General features: G+C 41.1%; 1 protein-coding gene across 1 annotated transcript in view; it reads left to right on the forward strand.

Annotated features, from left to right (window-relative positions):
- Positions 1 to 1,143: 1,143 nt before the first annotated feature.
- Positions 1,144 to 15,627, forward strand: part of CHD7 (chromodomain helicase DNA binding protein 7) — a 504,651-nt gene continuing 490,167 nt past the window's right edge. The window contains 1 exon segment of the mRNA XM_030214843.1: positions 1,144 to 1,417. The gene's annotated coding sequence lies outside the window, so the exon portion shown is untranslated.

Consider the following 15,627-nt stretch of genomic DNA (forward strand, 5'->3'; position numbering starts at 1 on the left):
ACGCCGTTAACGGTAAAATGTAAGCCACATTGAGCCTGCAAAAGGTAGGAAAATGTGGGATACAAATGTAACAAATAATAATAATTTGCTTCTGAGCATCAGAGCACTTAGGGTGTCGTTTACTAAGGTGTGTGTGCACTAAGATTTAGGAAGTGCTAAAAGTTAGTGATGGCCATATATTCCTATAGACATCGCCAATATTAGTGTGTGCTAAAAACGCAAGAGAGCCTTAGTAAAAGAGGCCCTTAACCAGTCAACTCTGCACTGTCAGTCTAGTAGGTATAATCAAACACAAATTTTGTTGTAGGGGAGAATAATAATTAAACTTTTGGTAAGCAGTAGGTTTCGAAAAGGAACGTTTAGCCGTGTTCCCAGATACATTTGTACAGCCTTAAAAAGTAACATTATTTCCTTTTTCCCCTCAGCAATAGTAAAGATTCGCTTAAGTATATCCCGATTGCCGGCGAATAACATGAGTTCCTTCCATCTATCACATCCTCCGCCCAAAGAAGTGATTCAGCCTATAAACATTCACGACGAACACGTTAATCATTTTAAAACACTCAACAAAAGTTAAAAAAAAAAAAAGTTGCAAGGCATAACCCTTTTACAAGGGCGTAGCTACATTTTCTAAGCACCCTCACCTACTACCATCCCTCCCCCACCCCTTTTCTTCTTCGAGAAAGAGTACTTTTTCCCTACTCTTCTTCACCGCATGAATGAACTTAGCTCCTCCTATCTGCTGGCAAGGGCCGAATTCTTGCATAAATTATACCGGGTTCTCGATGACGTCAGCGAAAGAGGCGGAGAGAAAGTGGCGTTGCGGGCACGTTAGTTCGTGCGTCAGACAGTCGTGCGCGCGCGGAGTTTCGGGAAAGGAGGGGGGCGCGGGTGAGGAAGGCTGTGGCAGCCAGTAGCTGCTCTGTGTAGCAGGAGAAGCGGAGGGGGCTGGGGCTGTGTGCGTGCGCGCACTCGGCAAACTCTCGGATTAAAAATTGAATTGAGCGAAATTACACAAAGGAGAACGAGCGGAGAGAGGACGGCCGGAACGCGGAGACGCACGGGGTTTGGGGGGGGGGAGGAGGAGTAGGAGGGGGTGGGGGAAAGGGAAAAAAAAGTAAAGCGAGAGGAAGAGACCTGGAGCCGGCCAGCAGCGAGCCTGAGGAAAAGAGCCGGGGCGACGCAGGGCAGGGTGAGGGAGAGGGCGACGGATTGCCCGAGAAATCCCGTGTGAGCCGCGAGCGCCCCGGCCACAACATTCTCCTGGTCGAGTTGTGCGCGTGTCTTTTTCTCTTTGTGGGGGTCTGTATGTGCGCTTTTCGGGGTTTTTTTTTCTTTGCTTTGTTTTATTTTATTTGCCTTGGTTTTTTGTTAAACTTCGGCTGGGGCAAGGCGAGGAGCCGGCGGAACAAAGTAGGTAAGTGACTAGTTGGAGGTGGAGCAGGTTGGTGGGTGCGAGCTCGGCCCGGCGCTCAGGTTACGGTAGTAGTGTCCTGTGCGACTCTGTGGTGGAGCCCGAGGGAAGGGGGTCTGGACACCAACTTGAATAGATCCAAGACCCTTAGCCCGCATCCTTCCATCATGTGTGGTGTTTATTTTTTGCAGTTTTAAAGGTGTTCTGGATTCCCTTTTCTAGTGACCTTGGCTTTCGAAGAAACGCGCACCTGGGCTTTTAGGTGTTGGGAAGGGACTTGTTTTAGATCATCTTGGGAGCCTTTATTTTATTTTTGTTTGCTTGGTGAGAACTCTTGGTGTCCCTTTTCTCTGTACGTGAGTTTCCTCTTCACTGAGAAACACGAGTTTTATAGTAGAATAGAAAAGTTGGATGAGGAGGAAATATGAACGGCAGAGAGGAGTCGAGAGTTGGAATAGAAAGTTTGGGAGGGGGGCTGGATCGTGATAGAGCTTGATGAGAATCGCGACAAGAGATCTTACTGGGCTGAGCTCTGCTGCCACACAAAGTGTAGTGGCTTTACTGTCGCTTTCTCTCTCCACTCACTTTTGGTTGTCTGTAGGGACGGGGGGGGGGGTTGTTAGTGTGACTTGTGGGGATATACGTGCCGGGTGTCTGCTGAAGGAAGAAGGGGGGGGGGGGAGAGGTTTTACTATATATACTGTTTCGATCTTGGAGGAAGTATGTGTATATATGTGTGTATGTATACATATATTGGGAGGAGGGAGACACGAGGTGCCTTGTTCTGAAGAGCGGGTTGGAAAGTACAGAGAGACAGCAGGAGGGGCCCCACAGGGCAGAAAGGTATTTTTTTTGGGGGGGGGGGGCGGAAGAAGAGCATTGAGGGACTGCTGCCTGGCAGAGCCAAGGAAGGAGAGGAAAAGAGGGAGGGGGCACACAGGGTAAATTGGTTGCTTCTGTATAATAGGAGCCTAACCCTAAGGAAACTCCTCTCTCTCTCCTTTCCATCCACTTGCACATCGCATGCGGGAGTGTGTTTTGTTTTTTTTTTTAATTGGGGAGGGGTGGTGGATTGGATTTGTAACACAGGTGGGGTTTTGTTCGTTTACCAAGAAGGCGATTTTGAGGGTGAAAAGGAAGAGGTGGGTTAAGGCCAACTGGTCAGTAGGAGAGAATGGGGGAGGGGTTGTTTTTACCCGGTTGACCACTGTGAAAAAGGGTATCCCTGGGTTGGGAGGTTATTTTCTTATCACTATTCGGTATTAGATCTGATTGAACTGTACTGTGGCGGTGGTAGGGCCGGTATATTTGTTTATGTGCGTCTTTCTTTTCCTTATGGTGAGAGAGAAGCAGAAGGTTGTTGGCGAGTCTTAGGGAGATGGAGCCTCAGGCACCGAGCAGCCATCATTACATTGCCTTTTATTTATCCTGATGATAGCACTGCACAGGACACCCTCGATGTATGATACTACTACCCATTCTCTCCACCCCCCTCTCCTTTTTGTATCACCCATCAAAGTATTGATATGAAACCGGAGACTTGACGAAACCGACCCAACAAACGCTGGTGATTGGGTTTATTTTTGCGAGGTCACTTCCAAAGATCGCTCACGCCTTTCTTTAAACTAGTTTTTTTTTTCCCCTTCCTCCCATTACAAACAATGGACAAAGGAAAAGTAGCAATGCATGCGGGATTTCCTTTGAATTAGACGATTAGAGCCGCTGTACAACTAACTCTTGGCATACTTTCGTCTCCTCTCAACGTGAGTGATCTAGATCAGCTATTATTTTAATCAATTTTCCCTATTTCAGATGCATGTATTTTAAGGCGATTTTTTTGTGTGATGCCGGGAAGAGGGGGGTAATCGTAGGAAAGTTAAACGTGCTTCGTTGAAAAAAATTTGACTTAGCTCATACCAAATGTGTCGTCCTCCCCCCCCACCCCCATTTTTCTTTCCCGTTTTATGTGGCGAGAAACGCTGTGGAGATATCCTGGTACTATTTCTTTGCAGCTTTTCAGGAGCATCCATTGCAGTGACAGCAACAATTCGAAAGGACAAGGACGGTGACCTTTCCGGTCGGAGGAGCCCATGTCTTCCGATGGGAGACAAACCGTTGTTTGGGGGGGGGGGGGGTTATTTTATTTTGGGTGCGTTGAAATTGAAGCGAACTTTGGTAATAAATTAAAAAAGTTGAAATTCTTGATCGCCAGCGACCATGGAGCTTTGGAAAACTTAATGGTATTTTTGTTTTGCTGTTGTACAACAGAAGCTCTCTAGTGAACCTAAAATGGCACCTTTAATTTGACTGAAGCCCATTCATTGACAACGATGATAAAAAGACTGAAAGGCTAACTGGCTGGCTGCTTGGAGCAGGCTGTAAAACTCTACTTGCCAGGAGGAGCGTCCAAGCTTAGCATTTATTACACCAATCACTGCTCCTTCCCCCAAGGAAAGTGTAATTTTTTATTTTTTCCTTGTTCAGATGTTAGTTTTCATGGGGAAAAAATTATTTTGGACATGTTAGGCATTAGCTGAATAAGCTATTAGTATATTTTTATTTGGAGGGGAGTACTTTAATGTTTGCCTGTAGGTTTGTGAAGCAATGGTTGATATTTCAGTAAAACTACTGTACAATAATATACAGGATTGTTGACGTAGGTTTACCTTTTAAGCATTGTAACAGGTGGAACAGTACTGCCTTTGTTTTAATAGATTTAGAAACAAATTTGCACAGGGTTTGTGTTCTTCCAGTATACTTTTGTATAATGAATAGTGAAACCTTCACATGTAGTATAATACTTGGTGTCAGATGGTAATGTGTTTAACAGTTCAAGAGGATTTATATTTTAAAAAATCTGACTTATGGGCCTTTTTTACATTGTTGATGCCATATGTGTACAGAGCTGCTTTGGATTCCATATAGCAAAAACTTTTGCTTCTTGTAAAGATTAGATTTTCATTAGGAAACTTTTTTTTTTTAATACAGCAGGTTTGTTGGGGTGTGTTATTTTCCAGTTAGTGACATTTCAAATGTTTTTCCTCACAAACTGTTGCAAAAGTTAATAGCTCTAAAACTTGATCTGTGATGTCTTTCATTCAAATTTGAATGGAGTGGAAGACACACCTTGTTGAACTTGCTCTAATTTTATTATTTTTTTGCTGTGTTTAGCACAGCCAGAAATGTTGGGAATAAAAGGATGTATTCTTTTGTCATAATTTAATGGGTGCATATTGTAAAACAGCAAAACTATTGATCTAGGTTTGATTCTCATTTTCCAATTGTCGCCACAAATATTTTGATGTTTTGGTTTGCAATTACTGGAAGGAACATTACAACCATCAAATTTTAACTCCCATGCTTTACAAGGTATGCGCGGTTTCACGTAATGTGTTTGTAGGTGTAGGCAAATAAAGCAGCTGTTAAAGAAAATGGAACTGTTCCATTTTCTTTAACAGCTGCTTTATTTGCCTACACCTACAAACACATTACGTGAAACCGCGCATACCTGTTCTGTTAGTCAAAGACCCAGGTTAATAATATTTTTCAAGTTGCTTGGCCACTTGAATACATTCATATCTTGAACAGGTCCATTCTGGCTCTTAAAGAGGTCATTTGATCTCTTTCCATCAAACCTGTTAAATGTTTGGTGGTGTTTTACATAATGGCGTTAGTTAAAACTGCATAAAATGTACAGAAAGTACACCTGTAAAAATATGCAAGAAAGCAACATTTTAAAGTTAGCATGGCGCTCTTTCTAGACATAGCGGTAATGGAGGTAACCTTAAGTTCTTCATTATCAACCCAGGTAGCAATGATATAAAAATGTATAAATGCTCGTCGGATCAAAAGCAAAATGATGGAGACGTATCTAATACAGAAGAGCCTTAACGTTAATGTCATTAGATATGAAATGAAGTATACCTTTTATGTTGTGCAGCTGGTATGAGATAAAGGGAATGGCACCAGTGCAGCTATAGATAGTCCTAATAATAATTAATGAAAGTTCTGTCGTCATTGTCAGGTTTTTCCTTTTGGCTTTCTCACTGGCTGAATGATATTTCTCTTTATGATGCAATATTTTTCCAGAGTTAGTCTGCTGCTTTGACTTGTTTGCACCAGCTGTATTAACGTTGGCAGGTGGCATTTGTCTGACCGTACACCACCACGGGCTGGTGGTGTGAGTGATGAAGGACCATAGCTTTATTGAACATAGACCTAAATCTGAACCTTAACAAACTGCCCTTAATGGTAGCCTGTTCCTGTTATCACCTCCAGTATGGGTGCTTGAGCTATGTCCACTGCCACCACTCAACAACAAGAGCCTTCCACTCTAGTTTGACCCCCTGCCACAGAGTAACTGATCCTCTTAGTTTCATCCCAGCGTCATACAGCTTAAGGAGTTTCACCTGCTCCAAGAGACAACTCTAGCTCAGCAGCAGCCCTTGTTAAGTTTCCTGTCTCCCGGATAACAAAATTCAGCAAACTGGGCTCAGCTTTGTCTCCCGATAAATCAACTGTACGTAAGTCGTATAACCAAGGCGACAGACCATCAAACAGGACACGGTGGGGTGGGTGGGAAAGACTGTCCCAGGGAGAAAAAATAATTTTTGGACTTGGTGGAGCAAAGGAGGCCATGTTAAAGATGACATGGGTATGGCATCACTTACACTCAACTTTGCTTCAGTGCACTGCTAAATCAAAGGGTGACCCTGGAATGTTGCTGCTGTTTGGGTTTCTGCTAGGTACTTGTGATCTGCATTGGCCACTGTTGGGAAATAGGATACTGGGCTAAGTGAACCTTTGGTCTGACCCAGTATGGCTATTCTTAGGTTCTTAAGGCCATGAGATAAGAATTCCCCCATAGCACAATGAGGTCAAACTGCCAGGGTTGGGGGTTGGAGAGGTTTTGGTAGTGAGGAATAGAGAATGACACGGGGATAAAATTTGTCCACGTGGGTTCTGTCTCCATCCCCACCCCATCCCATCCCTGCAGGCCGTGTCTCCGTCCCATCCCCGTAGGCTCTGTTTTCATCTGCAGAAGCCTCGAGCACTTATAAGTATAAAAAGGAACAATATGCTGTGCAACTGTTGTGTATAAATTACATCTACAGTAGCTGACTTCTACTACCCCAAGGAATCCTAAACCACCCTGTTAAAATGGCCAGGGGTACAAAATACAACCTGTTGTGTATGCCCTAGAGGGGAGAAATAAGCCCTGTGAAGCCCTGTTATGATTTTTTAATCTGTGGATGAATAAGAAGTCATCAGCAATCTCAGGATTCAGTCTATCTCTTAGACTGTCTTCCACAGTCCCTCCTGCAAAAGATGTCTTTTTAGAAGATGTGCTGGTAGTAAGGATGTACAGGATCCACCATGTAAATGTTGCTAGCTGTGGGCCAGCATGTTTGCTTGTTTTTCAAAAAAAATAAAAATATTGTCTTCATCAGTCAAACATAACAGTCCAGTTCATTAGCAGGCCTCAAAGTAGCAAGTGACACAGGGCCAAAATTTGGCCCTGTCCCCATGTTGGAATCCAGGATGCAAGGGAAGAGGGAGATGAGCCATACTCTCTCTGCCTTTATGCAGGTGTGGGAGTGGGAAGCAGCACCAGCACTTGCCATGTGAATGACACAATATAATGGAAGGCTGCCATATCAACAGCAGCAGTCCTGGGACCCACCTAACATAATGTATTTTTCTAACAAAATCCAGAGTCAAACCATACTTATCTCCCTTTTGAAGCTTTGGAGGCATTAGTTTTGTGCTTATCACCTGGCTTCCCTTCTGCCACCTTAACACCCAGAAAAAGAGAGAGATCTCAAATTAAAGGGTGTAACTTCAGCAAGTGACACTTTGGGTTAGAATAATGCCTCATAATTTAGTGGGATGGAGTGAAAGCAGGGGGTTTTATTATATCAAACTGAGTTTGCATGTGTGATATTCAGAGCTTGAAACAAATGTGGGTGTCTTAAAATTGTGAATATCTACTGACATAGTTTTCAGGTTACACAGATGTCATGTTCTTTCTGGAGATAAGAGATAAATCTCTTAAAAATGGCTTTAAGTATATAAAAGCTGATTAGGTTTTATCTGGAACACTGTGTATAGATTAAGTATTTTTTTATGCCTCCTATAGCAGTAGCTCGTCATAGTACTGCTGAACCTCAAGCAGTCTGTCTCTGTGATTACATCTGAAATATTGCTGTGATACCACCCTCACCCCCCCTCCAAAAAAAATAACCCTCTCAGCAGTTCTCTAGTTCTTCCTGCATGTCTGCTACAATTGTAACCAGCAACAGAGACTAGGTGGGATCCAGCGAATGTGTGAAGGCAGTGAGGGTGGAAGACTGGAAGGCAGCTCTAGACACAGGAAGAGAGAATAATATGGTGGAAGTTTCTGTGCTGTAGATGCGAAGTTTTGCTGGTGGGGGGGGGGGGGGGGAATGAACCCCTCCCCCCAAAAATGTCCAATTAATTTGTATGGGAGAAGCAGTTCCAACACCTGTAGTGTATATGTACCCATTCACTTTGATCCTCTCATGATCAGACACACAAACATGTGTATGCACCCAATTCACACATGCAGTTACATGCGGAGGAGTTGGAAAGAATTCCATATCCTTTGCTTTGCATGCTTTCCTCACTTGTTCTATGGTTCTTAAGCCTGGACTCCTTCCATAGTAATGCATTAGGTCACTTGTGTGGGGGGGGGGGGGGGGGGGGAAGGGGTTGTTGACTCTGGAACCCCTAGTTTGATTTGACCTATTTTCAAACTTGTTTTTTTGCTATGTTTCCCCTCGTGCCAAATTTCACTCCATTTCCTTAAGTTTTTGGAGAGTTATTTTGCAGGCAGCCAGATGTTCTTGACCACTTTTTTCTTTTTATAATTCTCCAATTTCTGTTCATTTGGAAAAAGCTTTATGGTGCAATTAAAGTTACAAAGAGAATAATCTTTGAAAGAAATAACACCAAGATTTTAAGGAAAATGAAATCAAGGAAATATTTACAAAAACACAAGGAAAAACCATGGTTAAGTAGTCCACAAATAGAAGGGTCCATGATGAAATTCCAAAGGAAGTTGGACTAAAAGAAAATAGGAAAATACAAGTAGTCTTCCCTATTTTTTTTATCTTTGTCAGCTAAACACTTGGATCTACACCCATGCTACCTTGAGAGTTCAGAAAACTGCACAATTGGAGAGGTTAAAAAAAACATATTTCTTATCTTTAAATAGAAGATCACATTTACAGGGAAAACGTAGTTGAAAGCGAGCATTTAACGATAACACCTCTTGTCTCATTCCTATAAATTTCTTCCTCCTCTCCTGAGTCCATTTAGAAATGTTGGGGAAAATCTGCATTTTTCCTCCTAGAAAGGTAGGTTGAGATTTTTGAAAATATAGTCTCAGTAAAGCTTCTTTATCTTGTGAGAACATGAAGGAAACCAAGAGTGTAGCTGTAGTTTTAACTTCCTCTGCCGCCTGTTGTATTGATGTAGAAAGATCCAAATTATCCAATAGAGTTTCCCATGGAGATTGTTCATCCTGTTTTTCTTGAACTTTCTCTAATTTTGATGGTATTATCGTATAGTATAATTTTTGAACAGGTGGAAGAGAGTTCTCTGGATATTTAAAATTATCCTTTAAAAATTTTTTGAAACATGTCTCTAAGTGAAACAAATCTCAAATATGGAAAATTAAATATTCGTAAATTTAAATTTCTCAATGAGGTCTCCAAATTTTCCACTTTATGATGAAGTAAAAGTCTGTATCCTGCAAACTTCTTGATTTTCTTGTAATTTAGTCATCTCGGCTTCCAGCTTAGTTTTAGTAGTAGTAGTTTCAATAACTTAACCTCTCTAATTTGAACAGCCTTATTTAAGGCAACAGAAACAAAAGAACAAACCTTATGCAGGATTTCAAGGGCTGTCCATATTGATTCCAGCAAAATTTCTTGCGGTCTCACTAATGGCTTAATTACAGAAGCACAAAGCAATTTTTGTCCTTAGTATACGCTGTAGAAATAATTTTCTCTGTTGCTTTCTCCACGCCATATCTAAAGAATGCTGGATCCCTTCCAAAAAGGGCTGTGGGCTTAACACGACAGCAACAATCTTTCTCAGAGCTTCCGAAGATGAAGTATGCTTCCCCTTCAAGTCTTCATTTAAGTGAAGTCTCTGCACATTAGCTTCATCTGGTTGCGGGAGTGGAGGGGTTGGTGGCCCAGCCGGGCTAAGCGATGACACGCTTTCCACATGCTTTCCAATCCGGGACTCTTCCTAGTGTCAGAAGCAGAGGTGCCCGATATCGGGGAAGAAACCGCGAAGGCTGTTATAGAAGTCTGACCAATGTGAGGAGTTTCCGGCTTCGGGAGGGGACGTTCCTTTAGCTTTCCGTTCCTCTTCGGCATGTTCAAACAAGAATGAGAGGAAATGTTCAAAAATGAGAGAACTCAGTAGGAGAGTGTTCTTAACAGCCAACCTGTATCGCCGCCATCTTGGATCCTCCACTCCTTATGGTTCACTTATTACAGCCTTAGAAAAAAATCAGAAAAAAATATTTTACTACCCAAGAACAGTACATTCTTAGATCTGAAGTGAAGACATAAGGTTCAGTTGCATTCTGGTTCAAATGGAGATGCAACCAGCAGAGTTATCTAAAAGTTGTTACAGCTTCTCGGAAATATTCCAAGAGCCATGTCTGATACTTTACTTTCCTTCATGACTTTCTTGGTTACTGATGGTCTCCACTGCTGATGTAAAAACACTTGCGAGGGGAGGAATTGTCTTCTAGTGAACTGTAGCTCATTTATAAAGTCATATCACTTGGGAAAATAAGGGGAAACGAGTATGTTTGAAAATTTCAGATTTCAGTCACCTGTTGGTGTTAATATTCTGTGTACCATCTTCTAATTTGTAATCAAAATGGTGCAGGCCTGCAACTTTCCCAGTTTTTTTCTCAAGTATGTCAAGTCTTCCATATTCCTACACAGTCACTCTCTTAGCAGAAAAGTGTGTGTTAAATTAATTTGTAACCTTCAAAATATTGTCAGCTTGTGTTAAGGTCTATTTGTCTGGCTATAGCAGCCAAATCCCTCTCCAAAGTGAGTACTCTAGATGGTACACCTCCTGCTTATGTTGAAACTTAGCACAGGAGCCCAGGAGGACCCTAAATGTCATCTAGCTGAAATGACCATTCGCTCCATTAGAGGAAGTGAATTTAGCTTCCATCCTCTGCAGCTTGAAGGAGTCCTTTTAGACTTTCCTAGTTTCCAAGTTCATTTAGTATTTGTACCGTATCATCAGCGGATGTCATCTGGGCTAACAGTGATAAGAGCTCCTCCATCTTGAGATCTGTGCTACCTGGATTTGAAAGTGACATCTGGTGTAAGTGGTTTCTTATCTGGCACCATAATGAACAACATCTGGATGTCATTCAGGGCAAGATTCACCACATAGCCCACCGGAGTGTCTCCTACATCTGAAAGCTCACAACAAATCCTTTGAGTATTGTCTGGGTTGAATTACAATGAGTTGCCGCTGAGTAAGACTGCAACTTCACAGTCTTCTGGGCTGACAACAGCAGGGTTCTATTCTAATCAATACAAAATACAAGTCAGAGCTCACAACTGCTGCTGCTTTTTTAAATTTTATTTTTCTTACATTTTACATAAACTAAATCTAATAATTTTGAAATTGAAATCAAGTTGGTAGAAAGAAATAAACTTTATAATTCTAGCAAGAGGAAATATTAATAAGACTAAGCAATTAACTAGTCCTCAAGGTGGAATCCAAGAGATAAATTAAGGAAAAAGGTAATCTGTACCTAGAAGAAAAGTACCCTAAGAAGAGACTTCACCATTCATAACTTCTGTGGGTAACGATAACAAAATAAAAGGAAACTAAGTAACTTACCCCTCATTGCTCTGAGGTAGATCAGTTGTACCCTCTATCACCACCTTGTTACTTAAAAACAAATGTATACTGCTCCATCACAATTAAGATTGATTTTGCCTTTTTTTTTAATATAACACATTCACATTCAAATTTTAATATAAATGCCCCAGAGCTAGAACTCTAAAACACATGATAAAAATGGTCATTTTTGAGTAATCTGTCACATAAGGAAACATCCTCACATTTAAGTAAAAAACAATTTCTATGCACAAAATAGTTGCAGTAGCCAGTCTTTGGATCCAATGTTAAAGTAACTAACAGTGTTTAAGGTATTGCAGTTTCATCCCTAGAAGACTCTAGAAAGGCAGTAAGGTCCAAACTGTTCTCAGAAATCAGCAGTAGGACACCCTGACCACCTACACCGGTTTTCTTTTTAAAAGATGATGGTAAAAAAAAAGAAAATCTTGATACATATGAGACTCTAAGGGAACGTGGAGAACTTTTCATATTGTTTAAGTATATCTTGAACGGCAGTTCCTAATGCCTGTGGAAAACATCCATTGCAAGTTCTTACTCTGCACAATATTTTCTAAATTTTCGCATTTATATAAGTACATAAGTAATGCCACACTGGGAAAAGACCAAGGGTCCATCGAGCCCAGCATCCTGTTCCCGACGGTGGCCAATCCATGCCAAGGGCACCTGGCAAGCTTCCCAAACGTACAAACATTCTATACATGTTATTCCTGGAATTGTGGAATAAAGTATGCCAAATTTAAATTTATAACATTCTCTAGATTCTCCATTTTATCTGTCTTAGGGGGTCTTTTACTAAAGATTAGCTCGAGTTATCTAATGCAAGGCCCATTTTATTCCTATGGGCCTTGCTGCAGATCGATCACAACATCACCATATATTTGTTTCTCGTCCGGACTTGGTGAATGCCTTTACGGTACTATGTAAGCCACATTGAGCCTGCAAATAGGTGGGAAAATGTGGGATACAAATGTAACAAACAAACAACTCAAGGTAATCTTTAGTAAAGAACCCCTTAGTTTCCAAATTTTAGCTCTGTTTTTGTATAACATCAGTTGTGCCTCGTGTCTTTTCAGTTCTTGTTTCCAAGGCTGAACCTTTAATCCCATTTTGTATTAACTGCTGCAACAAATTCTGACAGGTGATTACTTTCCAAATTTTTTTTCATGTAAAGACTGCCACTCTTACTGGATTGAAAGAAGAAATGGGCATTGTAGAGGCAACAGTTCCACTGAGAGACTGGGGGGGGTGGAATCCATCGAATTCAATGCCTCCATTATGCACCTGTTCTGCTCATATTGCCATCTTTCACCAAAGCTGCTGCCTTCAACACAGAAGGGCTTCTTGTGGCGCTGGAGGGAGTGATATTACCAAGCTGTGCCAAAACTTACCAAGAATCTCCTCTCAACGTTAGCCAGGTTGTTAGGCGGAACCCGCTCCTCAGGGGTCAGAGAACCATCCCAGGCTGGTGTTACTGCACCATGAAGGAATCCATAATTGAACAAAGTGGAGAGGAAGTAACTAAAGCAGCTGCTGAGGCTGGAGCCCGTTATCCTTTTTTTTCTTCTTCTTCTGTATATCCACCCACTGAGGTAAGGAGCTTCATGGTAGCGTTTTTCCTTGGGATCTTCACAAGCGTCTTCTGATGCTACCTTGATGCCTCCCTGTATATTTCTTTATTTAAGTCATTATTAAATGACATCAATTCAAAGTGTTATACAGAGCACTAAAAACAATATAAAATGAAAATATGTAAATACATGATAGTGTTAAACAATCTCCCAAAATATAAAGTAATTCTTTAAAAGAAAAAAAAAATGCAAAAACAAAATCTGCTAATGCTTAGTTTAAATGATCAGGCCTCAACCTGTTTTCCAAAAACTTTAGTTTGTTTCCTGGTTGAGTTTGGAGTTGTAGAGGGTTGATATAAATGAAAATGCTCTATGTTGAGATTCAGTGAGTCATAGTTCTTTAAGCAAGGAAATGTACAACAGGATTTGGTAGAACGTAATTTGCAAACTGGCTTATACTTGCAGTGTGGGAATTGATTGAGTCATTCTTGCACTGCTGTACCAAAGGCTGTGCAAGCAGTGTAGCCACAGAGCATGTATATGGAGGGGCTTCCAGACACAGTTTTCTTCATTGGCAGTGATGAAGCAGGTGAGGTGGGGATACCAGTGAAGGAGTCATACAAGACATAAATATTCCTCAGTGCTGTCCTGCAGACTAAGTACCTTGACTCTTACCTTCTAGCTACTTGGTAGTCGCTGTCATTTTTTTCCCTCAGGATTGGTGTGAGCCTTTACCTACCCAGAATAACAAAATTCTGTGATGGTTTAAAATAAGAACCAAGAAACAGTTTGACATTTGACTAGTAACTTAAAGGCTTTCTTGGCAACTGAAGTTTGCATTGACAACTTGGAATCTAGCAACACAATGAGGCTTTTTATCTTCTGATTTAAACAGAAGGGAGAGTGGTTGAAGGTGTGCAAATTTCCACTTTATTTTTGCACAAGGTGTGCTTAATAGTATTGTCAGTTTAAGAGGGGTTGGGTTGGTGGGTGCAGATTATGGGGTTAGAGAACTCGGCCGTCTTGTTTTTAATATTCAGTGGAGAGTTCATTGATGGTTTCTTGTATCGTTGCAAAATTGTGTTTTTAACAAAAGAGATGTTCCATAAACAGTAGAGAGATAACTATGTAGAAGTAGTCACAATGCAGGATTCATGATAAGAATCTGTTTACGTATATGTCCCCCTTTTTTTTTTTTTTCTCTGCAGTTATGCTGTGGTTTTTATAGAGCCAATTTCTGAGGGACAGCTGATAATGGAAGCTGCTCATGCTGGTGGGCGTCTGATTATTTTCTTTTAAAGAGGGAGGAAGCTTGTGTAACTGTGTCTGTGGAGGCTTGAAAAAAAAAGCAGAAATTTGTTTTAATTCTGTGGGTACAGTGGGATAGTGTTTGAGTGAAATAGTTTGTAGTAGGATATTGCCTTGCTCCTGAGAGGATTAGAAAGAGCTTTTCCTATAAAGTAGTGACCAGTTGTATGTATTCCTTCACCCTCCCCAATCATATATGTCTCTGTATTTACACCAGTTATGAGGTTAGGGGGAAAAAGGTTCACAACCGGAGTCAATTGGGGATATAGATTAATTAGTGAATAAACTAGTCCTTTCACAAGTCTCTGACGAACTAACAAAATATAGTCAATGGATTGTACTGTTGGAATTATTGAAATGTTTATTGTATAGGTGGTGGTCTTGATACCTAATTTAAATTATTCACTTTTTTTTAGGGATTCCAGATCTCAGTAAACATCGTTCCATACTCAAGCAGCTTTAATTTTTATAACTCTACACCATTAAGGTGCAGACATTATTCCAGCAGTGATGTGGTCTATCCAGTCTCTTGCACAGAGTTCTATATCTGATTAAGACCCAGCTGGTGTGTCTATTGCAGAGAGGTCATAGTCTTCAGAGAATAAGTCCGATCTCTGGAGGCTAGTGTATCAGACTTGGGAAGAGTTGAGAGAGAGGTATATAGAGTATACCTGCAGGGAAATAGTAGTGCTACTGCCAATCCTGAGAGGCTCTGTGTTGCCTTGGAGGAGCAAAGTCATCTGAAAGGAGACCTCCACACTGGTGTACCTAGGGCATGCCTTCCAGTTGATGTGATATGCTTTTACATAGAGGATGAGTCTCCAGGAGAATGTGCCCATGTGCAAAAGGGTTAGGACTGTTGCTGTTAGTAATGATTTTATCATTAGGAATATAGTTGGATGGCTGGTGAGTGAGAGGACTCCTTGGTAACTTGATTGCCTTAGCAGAAGTGGTGGACCCTAATCAGGATTTTAGAGAGTGACTGGGAGAGGCACAGTCATGGCCATGTGTGTATTAATGACTTAGGAGTGTGGGGAAGAGGTTCTGGAAGCCATATTTTAGTTTCAAACGATAGGAAATTGAAATGCCACATCATCAGAAGAGTTTCGGAAATACTTCCTGTTTTATACATAGGAACCTTCAGGCAGCCTGAGTTCCGGATTCATGTGATCAGCAAAAGTATCTCCAAGAGATGTAGAGTTTCTTCAACAGTATTCTGAGGGAGCAACTTTATAAATAGCTGCATAATTTTATGTGGCAAGAACATGTATGTCGGTATTTTAATAAGTAGGCACTTGTACTTTAAATGACCTTCTATAAAGTACTTTAAATGACCTTCTATAAAATACTAACCAGTGTAAAATAATGCACTTTGTTAGCATAGTATGTACTTTTACTCTG

The sequence above is a fragment of the Microcaecilia unicolor genome, chromosome 1 (assembly GCF_901765095.1).
Source record: "Microcaecilia unicolor chromosome 1, aMicUni1.1, whole genome shotgun sequence".
Classification (NCBI taxonomy): Eukaryota; Metazoa; Chordata; class Amphibia; order Gymnophiona; family Siphonopidae; genus Microcaecilia; species Microcaecilia unicolor.